Raw genomic sequence first — 12,729 nt, forward strand, 5'->3', positions numbered from 1 at the left:
AAAAAAACAAATACAGATTTTTCTAAATATAGAATAACATTTGAGAGTTCAACGAAATGTAACTTACAATTCGTAGGGCATTCCATACATCTTATAGATCTTTACGTTATCTCTGGCTGACCATTATTTTCAATATTGGATTCGTCGCGTCTTTAAATAAAAGGGGGAGTGGGGTGGTCCCCAGACTCCCTGGGACAACGCTCTGGCGCCAGAACTACTAAACACTAAGTGCAAATCACTCCGCCCGAGTGCGGAAATTAAGAGTTTAACTCTTTTCTAGCAATGAATTGTCATTTAATATTGAAAGAATCATGCAAGTGTTCATTGTTCTTGAATTGATCTAAACTAAAGTAGTCCTGCATCAAGCTCTTCCTTTGTCGCAATCAAACACAGTTTGTGAATAGGTCTGTCGTACTCTCCGTCTCTTGTTTTGATTCTCACTTTTCGGACAAGGCCGTCGTTTCCAGGTTAGGTGCCTATAGTACGCGCCATTTTACATTCACATCTTTTGTGTTTGGGATCTAGCTCCAATACAAGATCACAGGTCTGAATGTTATCTCTCACGCGAAACCACTTGTTTCTTGGTAACAAGTTTGGGGCGAAATACTTCATCCAACTCCTCCAGAAATCAGCGACTCTGTTTTGTGTGCTTCTGAGTAATTGTCGTGGATTGGTTCGTTCCTCTGGTTCTGGCTGTGGCGGTGGATTGTGATGGCCAAGAAGAAGGTCGTTGGGAGTGATCGGTGGTACTTCCCAGATATCATAGGAACTGGGGTACAGCGGTCGTCTGTTGACTAGGAAGGTAACTTCTGACAAAAATGTTCTCCATTGTTCCTCGGAATTTGCCTGGTTCTTGCAAGTGGCGTTAGGTGCTTGTCTGACTGACTTAATTAGGGTCTCAACAACTCCGTTTTGGCGACTCGCATGTGGTGTGTTCCACTCCCATCTGAACTCGCAGCCAAATTTATCGGAGAGGACTCTCTTTATCTTAGGAAAATCCTAGTTCTGTGTGGTTTCTTTTAGGTAACCTTGGGCACCCACAAAATTTGTTCCATGGTCTGACCAGCATACATAGTGGTATCCCCGAAGGTAGGCAAATCGTCGAAAGGCCATCAAGAATGCATCTGAGGTTTTATCAGAGACCAGTTTTAGATAGATCGCATGTGATGTCATACAGGTGAAGATGATCACTTGGGCCTCTTTTAGAGTCTTGCGGCCAAGCTTAATCTGTATTGGTCCGAACTTGTCCATGGCAGTGTTTGAAAATGCCGGGAAGCCAGCTGCTACTCTTAGGTTTGAAATCTGTCCCAGGAGCTGGTTGAGGGGCCTTTTCCGTAGTTTTCTGCATGTGACACGCTTTGAGGTGACGGTCTTAGCCAATCTGCGGAGTCCAATGATCCAAAATCTTTTTCTGGCCTGGTGCATTAAACTCTTATAGCCACAGTGCCCAAGTCGTTCGTGAAGAGCACACTGAAGCAAGATTACAAACGGGTGGTAAGATAATAGGCTTTCTCAATTCTTCAGGGAGATATCTGACAACCTCAAGACGACCATGCGCACGAAGGAGGCCGTCTTCACCCTTCTTTGCCACCAGTTTCTTATCTAATGTCCCTTTGTTGACGGGAAATTCACTCCATTTCAGAAGGCGGGCCTCGGCAGCCTTCAGTTCCGGAACTGAAATGGGTCCTGACCTCGGGTTTATTTTTCGTGCGTTGCGAATAAAACAACGGACGTAGGCAAGAGTTCTCCGTATTTTGGAGTACGTAGAACAAGTTTTCAACGAATGTGAAAGGATGGGACTTCCTTCAGATTCAGGCTGATTTAGTTCAGGGCATACTTCTGCGAAAGCATTGTAATGTTTACTGGCTTTCTTCTCTTTTTGAAATACTTTCTTCCTTTTTAATGCTTCGGGGTCGTCCACGTGAGCGTTAACTTGGGGGTGGTCTTGAAAGTTGTGCCATTTTTCTTCTGGCAACTTTAGGAAGGATGGTCCCTCCGACCACTTCACGAGATGATTAAGATAGATTCCTCTCGTTAGAGCATCTGCAGGGTTATGGTTAGACTTGATGTAGCGAATTTGGTCTGCCCTATTTGACTCTTGGATTTCTGCCATTCTGGTAGATACAAAGGGTCTGAATTCCCGTGGTTGCGTTCTGACCCAGGACAAAACGATTGTTGAATCGACCCAGTAGAATCTTTCCCAGTATTGGGCTTTTGTCAACTCCAAGGCCTTTACACATGTAACTAACATCCTTGCAAGTGCTAAACAGCCCAACAGTTCTAGTCTCGCGATGCTTTTCTTCTTCAGCGGTGCAACGAAAGCCTTTATCATGACTGGAACACATTGTTAGTCTCCACCAGTAGGTGTCCATCGTTGGAAGATTACTGCACCATAAGCCTGTTCCCCACCATCGGAGAATCCGTGAGATTGAAGCACGCCCACTGCATTGCTTGGTTTTAGCTTACGGTCAAACTGAAATGACAAAGATCATTTATGGTCTTAACATTCTCTAACCATGTTTGCTGAATACTCTTGGGAAGGATGTCGTCCCAGTTGTAACCAGAACTGCATAGTACTTGCAGATCAATTCTGAACTTGAAAATAACGGGTGAAACAAGACCGATGGGACCCCAGAGTTGAGCGAGAAATTTCACACAGTTTCTTTTGGAGAAGCCCTCCAATAAACCAACCGCTTTTTCTTTCTTGAAGGTAAAGTTATCTTCTTCTCTATCCCATTTGTGGCCAAGCAGATCTGTAAATCTTTCACCTCTAGACTGATCGATTTCCGAGCAGTTGGAGTGCCACGCCTTAACTTGAAACTTGCCTTTTCCGAGGATGGTGTCAATTTCTTTCGTTATTTTCCTGGCTTCTGTTGAGTTGCTTTTGGAGCCCGCGATATCGTCCACGTACACGTTATCTCGCGGTTCCTGGGCTGCGTCCGGAAACTCGACTTGTGAGACTTTGGCTAAGTAATTGATGGCGTTTGAGGCGATGTCTGGTGCTGGCTTGTCGTTGAAATTTAATCTGAGCCACTGAGAGACTGAGGGCGTCTCAGTTTTGTCGCTTCTCTACAAGAACCTATGGAAAACTTGGTCGTCAGGGTTCACTAGAACTTGATTAAACATTTTTCGGATATCACCCGAGTAAGCCACTTCGTTCCATCGCCAGCCCATAAGTACATTGGGAAGACTGTTAATGTAATTAGGTCGTTTCTCAAGGTGATCGTTCAGGGAAAGACCGTCGTGACCCTTTGAAGACGCATCCAAAACAAGGCGGACCTCAGTAGTTTTCTCTGGTGGGAGGACTGCTTGTAAAGGCATATACCATTCAGGTTGGCTGTGATCAACTTTTTCTGTAGGAACTTTAATAATCAAGTCTTGTTGCAACAGCTTTTGGACTTCATCATTTACGATTTCGAAGCATCCTGTTCTCTGGAACGATTTCTCGGCAGACTGCATTATTTTGAGGGCAATGTCATAATTGCTGCGTTCTGGGGGTCCATTCTCATTCCAGGGCATTCTTACTTGGATTCTCCCATATACCAATGTAGTTGAATCAGACAGCGACTTTACGAACTTGTTTTCTCGCAGCACGTTCTCACTACATATACACAGTTCTGTTGGTTTAACTCCCAGCGTGTCCTGATAAAGTAGTTTCTTAAAGTCGTCTTCAATGCTAACTGTTCCAACTGCAACGGACTGTATCCTGTAACTGTTAACTTGTCTTAAGACGTACCAACCGAAGCAGTTGCATCTGGCAATCGGCTCTCTAGGTTCCCCTGACAAGGTATGAATGTCGACAAATGCATCGACGAAATCTGTACCAATTAGAAGATCTATTGTTCCTCCGGATAGATGCAGTTTGTTCGCCGCTGGTTTGAGATGAGGAAAGTGTTCAATAGTTCCCTTCGAGATCGTCGTTGCGGCACTACAAGGTTTCTTTATAGCGTACGCTTCCAGTGTCTTTCTGATATCCTCTTCTATGGTCGAGGTAATATTTATCTCGATGATTTCTGAAGCTTCAGACTTCTTCTCTCCACCTGCTAGATTCAAAGTAAGATGGTAACTGTCCCAGCTATTCCAAGCCGTTCAGCTGCATTCTTTGATAGCAGACTTGTGTTTGACCCGGAATCTATCATCGCTAGTATTTCAACAAGCGTTCCACCTGAGTCTATAACTTTGACGTTTTGGACAGGACATAAACCAGTGATGAGCTTGAAATCTTTCTTCTGGTTAGTGGCGCAGTTGGTATTTCCCTCTGCAGGAATATCTTGCATTCGGAAAGGCACTGCGCGTGGGCTTAAATTCGAATTAATCTTCTCGTTGTGAAGAGAATGGTGGTGGTTCTTTTTGCATTTCTCGCAGGTAGTACCGTCCGGCTTCCTGCAGTCGTTCGTATGATGTGGCCTGAGACATTTTCGGCATCTGTTGCTCTGTTTGACTACGTCCCATCTTTGATTTACAGTTGAACTTTGATACAACAGACAGGCCGCTAACTGGTGCTTCGACGTACAACCGAGTGGACACGCTTCTTGCTCAGGAGCTCTATCATTGTTTGCTGCGTGGTTATCTGTTCTTCTAAAGGTTGGTTCTCGGTGGGTACGTTCTTATTGGTCGGCGTTGTCATTGTCTCGTTTGCCTCTGGAGCGGAGGGTTGCCTCTCGATGTAACCAGGTTACGAGGTTTGACACATTTTCTTCCTTTCCCGCTCTTTGCATCTCTCTTCCAAAGTTTGTGTTGTCTCTTTGATCGAGCTTCGATAAAAGCTGAGACATGAAAAACGGAGCTTCTGACACCTTTAACACGATGCAGCCGCTGTCTTTCATATCATTGACAAATACGGAAATCGTCGTGGCGCAACGCGTGAGTGACTTGAAGTATCGTTTAACTTGTTTCAGATTGTTCATTTCAGCTAACCGTTCGTCCATAAGTTTTCGCTCATTTGCGAATTCATTTTTGAGAATTTCCCAGTCTTGGTCAACATCTTTACAAGTCTTGACTTGATCTGTCCAGAAGAAATCCTTAGGCATTGCTTTTCGGAATCTTTGAAGTTGCTCTTCTTTGTCTTGTCCATATTTTGCCATACAGTGTCTAAACTCTCTTTTCCACTTCTGATACGTTCTTCGACTTCCGTCCCAGATCGGAACCGTCAATCGCTCAAGGCTGCTGGGTTTCGATCCCATTGCAATGGCCATTTTCTCAACCGCAGAACTCATCATTTTCAAGGTTTCTTTGTGGTCAGGAACATTCGGATGACTATTTTCGCTTTGATACGCTGCGTATTTCGAGGCGATATGAAGAATATCAGCTTCGACTTTGTCCCAGAGTTTTCTGTTCATTAACACCAATTCATCTTCCGATGAAGCGCCTTCTTCAATTAATTTGTCCGAGATCACCTCTTGCTGCTTTTTTAACAGATCTGTACTTCGATTCCTCTAAATTGAACACTGTTTAGAGTCTTTCAAGTCCCGGTCTTATAGCGAAGATGGATTCAAATTCTTCCATTAACTCCATAAGAATTCCAACGGCATTGTTCATTTTTCCCGTGAGGGCTTTTACATCAACTCTCAGCGGCATTGCGAGGTTGCTGTTCTTTCACCAAAAGTGTAGATTGAAATATTTTCTAGAACGGTCAGTCGCTCGCTTTTGGGCAGTCGGTTGTTCTGGAAAATGAAGCGTTTCTTTCGTGACCCGGCTGTAACGGATTCCAAGGTCGATCAGTCGCTTGTTTCGCTATCAGTTGTTCTTTAAAACCAGTAGTTTTGCCTCACGATGCTGTCCTTCGGGATTTTGAAGTCGATGGTGTAACCTTCAATTCGTAGAATTTTTAACTGATTCGCGCGTTCAATGTGAAGCGTTACTGTAGCTTTAAAGGTTACAGATGTATGGTGACCCGTTTATTTTAGTAAAAAAAAAAACAGATTTTTTTAATTACAGAATAACATTTGAGAGTTCAACGAAATGTTACTTACAATTCGTAGGGCATTCCATACATCCTATAGATCTTTACGTTATATCTCTGGCTGACCGTTATTTTAAATATTGGATTCGTCGGGTCTTTAAATAAAATGGGGGGGGGGGGGGTGTTGGTCCCCAGACTCCCTGGGACAACGCTCTGGCGCCAAAACTATTAAACACTAAGTGCAAATCAAATTCCATTAGTATTTTCCATACACCCCTCAGTGTAATACCGCTAAAAATTATGTGCGTTCTGATGCCCTTAGAATATGGTAATTTGAGGTAATGGAGGAAAACTAAAAAAACCACCTTGGTCGTTTTACATATAGTACGTTGCAGATTTTTGCCTTGGCGTCCTTCGCAAAACAAACTTTTGGTGCTTTAAGTGTACTGCACGAACACTAAAAACAGCAAACAACGCTTCCTTTAATTCCAGTCCATTTGTTTTAACAGATAACTCGAACCTTTTTAAATGTCCCTTGGAGGTTCGAGTAATCGGTTGACAGTAGTAAGATTTTAAAAAGGCAAGAAAGGATAAAATGTAACCTCATATAGAGAAGGACGAAGAGAGAACGTTCTATGCGCACATGAAATAAACAACTATGATTAAGAAATCACCCCTCTCAGAGATGTCAGTAATGATGGACGAGAAATTCCTATAGAGGAAAATGGAACCAATTGATTTTGAGTCCAGAAATGATCTTTAAAACTTTATAGAGCTGTTTCATTTAAACCCAAAGATTATTAACCCTTCGAGTTAAATCCTCTTCGATGCAAGGCTCTGTTCGCGACAATGGTGTCCACTCTGCTTCTTTTAGCTTGACCACAAGACTAACATGTCGGGTTTCTTTAACTTTTAAGCTTTCAAAGAGTTTCTTTAGGAATAATAAATATTAAACGAGCTGACATTGCTCAGGGAAGTTTAAACATGGTGTGATCATTTGTGCTTGTACAAGTGAAGACGCTGTATTAGTAAACTTAAACAAAACTATTGAGAAGTTTTGTTTCTTGGTTCCTTACCCTCCCCCTCTCTGCAATCAATGTCGCCTGGCTTATAATGAGGACTAGTGAGTAATGTGAAGCCATATGTATTACAACAATGGGTAATGGGAGAAGGGAGAATGGGCATTTGTAAAGCATTCAGTTGTTTTCAGTCTTTTACAAATACACACACAGACACACAAAAAACGAGCACCCTATCTTAGCTCTTTAAAAAGAAGACATCAGACACTCAACATTTTCGAGCAACCACAGTTCCTGCACTATGTTGACAAGCACAATTTAATTAACACTTCTTCATATAACTTTTGGCAAGCGGTTGAACAATAACCAGTTTAGAAAGAGTCAAAGCCAATCAAAGAGGGAAGTAAACATTGTAACTACTATTAACTTATAACGGACGGCAAAGAGATCCTGTCATCAGAAGGGACCGCAGATCCGATCGTTATAGCTCTTTATGCTCTTAGCATCCAGCCTCTGATCACGAGTCTACAGGTGGCGTTCACTGCAAAGCAATGCTGGTTCGCTTATGTGGGTGGGGCAGGCTCCACTACAGAAATCAAGAGATAGTGGAGCACCTGAGAACCCTGGGTTTAGATTTTGGCTACCTTCCAAACGACAAGAATTGCTGGACTATCGCAAAGCTACACAACAAGGAAAATGTGAGAGTATTTAAGGAAACGAACATTAACATAAAAAAGGAAGGGAAAAAACATTTGGGCGCGGCGTTAGGCTCACGAGAGTGTCTAAAGGAATACGTCAGTGAAAAGGTCTCTGACTGGGTCAGCGAAGTAGCTCGATTACCAGGGTTCACTCAGATACCACGCTAGGCTGCTTCCACATGGGTGACTTACTTCCTAGTAATACTGCTCGACAGTCAGGATCTACTAGAGCCGCTGGAGGACGCAATATCTCAGGTACTTATTCCTGTGATTACGGAACACAGGTGTAATCAGCTAGATAGGGACATCCTTGCGATCCGAGTCCGCCCAAAATGCTACTGTCCTCCGCGACATGTATTTACAGTGCTCAGTTTATCAACGGGAGGAAAAGAAATTGTCATGAAACATAGGAGTAACCTCTCCATATGCTGACTGTGAGGTTTCGCGAATGAAAGAGTTCATCGGATTAATTAACCTAAAGATCAGGTTCCACACTGAAGAGCATCTACAAGTGCCATTTTTTCAAAGCAGATTCGCGAAAACAAGTTTTGATACAAATTCGTTTATTAAACCAGCTTCTACAAAATCCATATGCTGCCAAATAATACAGCGAATAGTTTGTCGTAGCTACTAGCCACTTTCCTTATTGTTCCGCACTCGTTGCTCGGAGGACTGTTCAAATTGACCGCCGATGGACTTAAAAAATTCCCGGATGTGTCGCGGCATTCTGCGCGATTCGAGCGCTGGACGTGACAGCTGAGGAAGGGTCAGTAGTGTGGCTGACAGTACTTCCTCCCGAGAATTGTACTTCAACCTAAATAAACAGGAATTCCTTGATGCTGACAAACTATCAAAATATTCCCCCCACCTGGTGTATGTGGGGAGGTTTTTACGCTAGACTACGCTATGATTCGGAAACGAGAAGGATTTTTTATACAAAAACATAATGATCCGAGAGACCTGACAGCTGAACTCTTGAGTACGGTAGAAGGCGATATGTTGAAGTTAATCCCGTAGTTCAAGACATCAGCAGTGAACAGCTGAAAAGAGGAGCTAACAAAGCAATAGGTGAAAGATTGAACCTTCACGCATGTGGATTCTGCGAACAGCAACGATCGGCATTCCCTGATGTTAGGGTCTGCCACCCAAATGCCGAATCTTCTAAGAACAGAGCCACAACAGATCTAGAGAATGAAAAGAACAGCCAGTACTCAAGGAGAGTTCTCGACAATGAGCACAAAACATTCGAACCTTTAATATTTACAACAACCGGCGAAATTTAAAACCTCGCAGAGCTGATAGCTTTAAAGATGGGAGAGCAAAATGCAAGGACAATCTCCTGGATTGGGGAAAAAACATCTTTTGCTCTTTGAAGAACCGCCCTTATCTGATTAAAGAGTTGAAGGGTAGCGAAGACAGTCCCCGGTGATGCAAGGAATGCTTATTTTCACAGAGTTAGCCATTCGATCGCGAAATTTTAGATTTTACGTTTTAAGTCCAAAAATATTCGGCTTTAAATTTTTGTAGAGCTATTTCGTACGTTCCCAAAAATAAAATGAAATTGAGTTATTAATCGATCAGTTGAAGAAAATACCATCAGGCATTTTCAGTAACAATATCCTGCTGAGATGGCTGTAAATAAGGAACCTCTCTTACTTGTGTAAGGAACGCGTGAAATCCATCTCGCACTGATAAAAATATTTCAGGTCAGAGCAACGATGTACTATCACAGAATAAAAACAGCCACGAGGTTGAAATTTTGCAATGCAAATGTAATGAAAGGTATGTGAAGGGGATTGATAGTTCACATGCACTCTTGGACTCCTAGCTCGCTATATTTAACATAAAAGAAGGTTTTAAAGAAAATTTATCAAGAAAACCTGCTGGAGAGAATTTTGGATTCCGTAGACCCATCCTAGTTTTCTTGAATAAGTTTTTTTTTCGAAGTGAATTGAAAGGACGAGAAGTAAACTTCTCAAACTCATTAATAATTCATGACATTATAAGCCAACCAGAGCACCCCATTCAGGTCAGGTGGATGACTTTGAAACTCAAGGAAACACCAGTTGAAAATAACTAGTGTTTCATCACGTTTTCATCACTAGAGATAAAATTGTTCTTAATCTGCATATTCATAGATCACTCAAACAGCTTCATACTCTTTAAAAACCCCACCAACCTCTCGACTATTGGAAACTTGACACTTTGCACTCGTTGCCAATCCTCAAAAGTGCCCACTGCCCACTTATTTTTATATCTGGTAGACCTCGGTATTGCTCTCTCTACGCAAAGTTCTTCTTCCTCGATTGTTTTCGGGAAGCGAAACCTTCCTTCGGCCATGGCAAAAACAGTGTGCAAAAGACGTCAAGTTCACAACGCTTTTGAAACAGAAATTAGGTGCAACGCTAAACTATTGGATAATTAAAAACAAAAGCTCACTAAAAGGCATTTTAAAAAAAATGGGAAAAATACATCATTGTATAATTTTATATTGTTTCTTTGAAAAGTCATTACAACAACTCATTCTTCTGGTTTCACTATGTTTCCAAACGCTCGAAAACAATAAAACCACTCAGACTGCGGCCTCGTGGTTTCAAATGTTTTCTCGCGTTTGGAAACCTGATGAAACCCTCGCTTTCGTTTTGGAAGTAGTACTAAGAAACGATATTCTATTCTCGAAGCTCTCAATAGAGCTGTCTTGCATTCCTCTGCAGAAAAACCGTAATCCCCTATCGGCAGAGGTTGTTCGCATCACTTTTGAAGGAAGGCTGCAGTTTTAAATTATGCGATAATATCAGAGCTTATTTCAAACAATACAAATACTAGTTGTGCAACGCTTTTAAGCAGTTATATCGACACGAAATATCCCAGAAGTTACAACAATAAGATAGTTTTATTAGGTTTGAATAAACAAACCTGATAAAATGCCGTTTGCAATAAAGCAAAATCTTAATGGATGAATCGCAAACTTACAGAATACAGACGTACTGTAAAAACTTTAGTGAAGAGTGTAGACAAAGATTTGCATAACAGGGAAAATTTCACTAACTTTCCACAAAAGTAGGTAAAACAAAAAAATCCTTGCTTGAATCAATGAACATAACCGCTGAAATATACTAATTTACATGCACTTATTCTGATTTGCTGGCCAAAACTTTTATTTGCCCGATGAAGCTGTGATCAAGGGACCAAGATCTCTTGAAATCTCGATACAATGCACTCGATGTACTCTTACAGAGACTTTGCAATGCTGTGAACACCCAGCAATTCTCTTTATTCTCTTGCGGACAACTTCCTCACAAAGACAAAATAATGTGTCATAACTTTCCTGCGTCCTCACCCGTCCACCGCGTGAGAGTTCGAAATCACAGATCATATATCACTAACCATAGTACAAGCAAAGTATGCTTAATAAAACCTGATCAGAAGACAAACTTGAACATGCCGGTTCTATTTTTACCATCACTTTTAAACTCTTAAACAAATTATGTTTACAGATTATTGATTTGATGTCATGAACATACCTATATGGCAATATAAACTGGAACATAGCGTTTTCATTTGCGCCTGCTCAAATAAACACACTGTATATAATTTTAAATAAAACTACTGACATTTTGTAATATCATTTCAAATTTTCCCACTCTCAGGATTTGTCGGTAACCAACCCTTAGCATCCCCTGCAATCAATGTCATCTGGCCTTTTATGAGGGCTACACCACATTTATCCCTTACATGTATTGCTGGGTAGCTCGTTAACCTTTTTTAGGCATTTATATGGAACACCGAAATGAAAACATCGAAACTTAAACGAATTTAGTCTGTTAGCGATTATGTTTCACGACCTATCCTAACTTATACTAACTGTCGTCCCGTGTTGACAGGCGATTGGAAGACAACCAGTTGGAGGACTTGCCAAAAGACATATTCAATAACAACGCCGAATTAGCAAGTCTGTAAGTGAAAAAGTTAAGACTTTTAAGCTATTTCGTACGTTCCCAAAACTGAAATGGAATTGAATTATTTATCAATCAGTTGAAGAAATGACCATCAGGTATTTTCAGTAACAATATCCTGCTGAGATGGCTGTAAGGAAGGAACCTGTCTTACTTGCGTAAGGAACGCGTCAAATACATACCGTGCTGGTGGGAATATCTCAGATCAGAACAACGATGTGCTATCACCGAATAAAAACAGCCACGAGGTTGAAATTTTCCAATGCAAATGTAATGAAAGGCAGGTGAAGGGGGTTGATAGTTCACATGCACTCTTGGACTCCTAGCTCGCTATATGCGCTTTCAAAGAAAAGGTTTTAACGGAAATTTATCAAAGAAAGGTTTTAACGGAAAGGTTTTAACGGAAATTTATCAAAGAAAACTTGCTGGAGCATAATTTTGGATTCCGTAGACCCATCCTAGTTTTCTTGAATAAGTTTTTACGTTATAAGTTTCCTTGCTCAAAGAGTGTATTGTCAGCTTATAAAAAAAAACTAAAGCGAACCATAGAAAAGCATTGATCTCCAAACGCAGTGCAATAAATCGGAAATGCGTACAATGCTATACTCATTAATTCATCCCTTCTTGCAAATTTGTGGTATAAAAGTCAAAGTACTAGCTCTTAGCACTCAATCCTCAACTCGCGAACAAAAAGAGCTTTAGTGGAGGATATTGTAATGCAGTAATGGACTCCTTTTTTTTTACTGAATGTTCGAAGTGAATTGAAAGTACAAGAAATAAACTTTTGAAATCCATTAATAATTCATGACGTTATAAGCCAACCAGAGCGCTCCATTCGGGTCAGGTGGATGACTTTGAAATTCAAGGAAACACCGTTTGAAAATAACTAGTGTTTTGTCACGTTTTCATCACTAGTGATAAAATTGTCCTTAAGAGCGAATGTTACAAATAGTCAAACATTTGGTCGCAACAGCTAAAAAATCGATTCGGCTCATATTCTCAAGTTAGCTAGGCGTTATGGTGAAACAAAGCAATGCATACTTCGTTTGGCTGAATATCGATTTATTTTGGAGAAAATCGATAGTAGCTGAATTTCGACCAAATGCCGCTTTTGAAGCTCAAAATTTCAGACGAATCTCGGAGCGTCACGCCAG

The 12,729-nt window shown here is 41.3% G+C and overlaps 1 pseudogene; it reads right to left on the reverse strand.

The window, feature by feature from the left end:
• Window positions 1-2,347: 2,347 nt before the first annotated feature.
• Window positions 2,348-5,084, reverse strand: LOC148739821 (uncharacterized; annotated as a pseudogene).
• Between the last annotated feature and the right edge of the window lie 7,645 nt (window positions 5,085-12,729).

The sequence above is a fragment of the Stylophora pistillata genome, chromosome 2 (genome assembly GCF_964205215.1).
Source record: "Stylophora pistillata chromosome 2, jaStyPist1.2, whole genome shotgun sequence".
NCBI lineage: Eukaryota > Metazoa > Cnidaria > Anthozoa > Scleractinia > Pocilloporidae > Stylophora > Stylophora pistillata.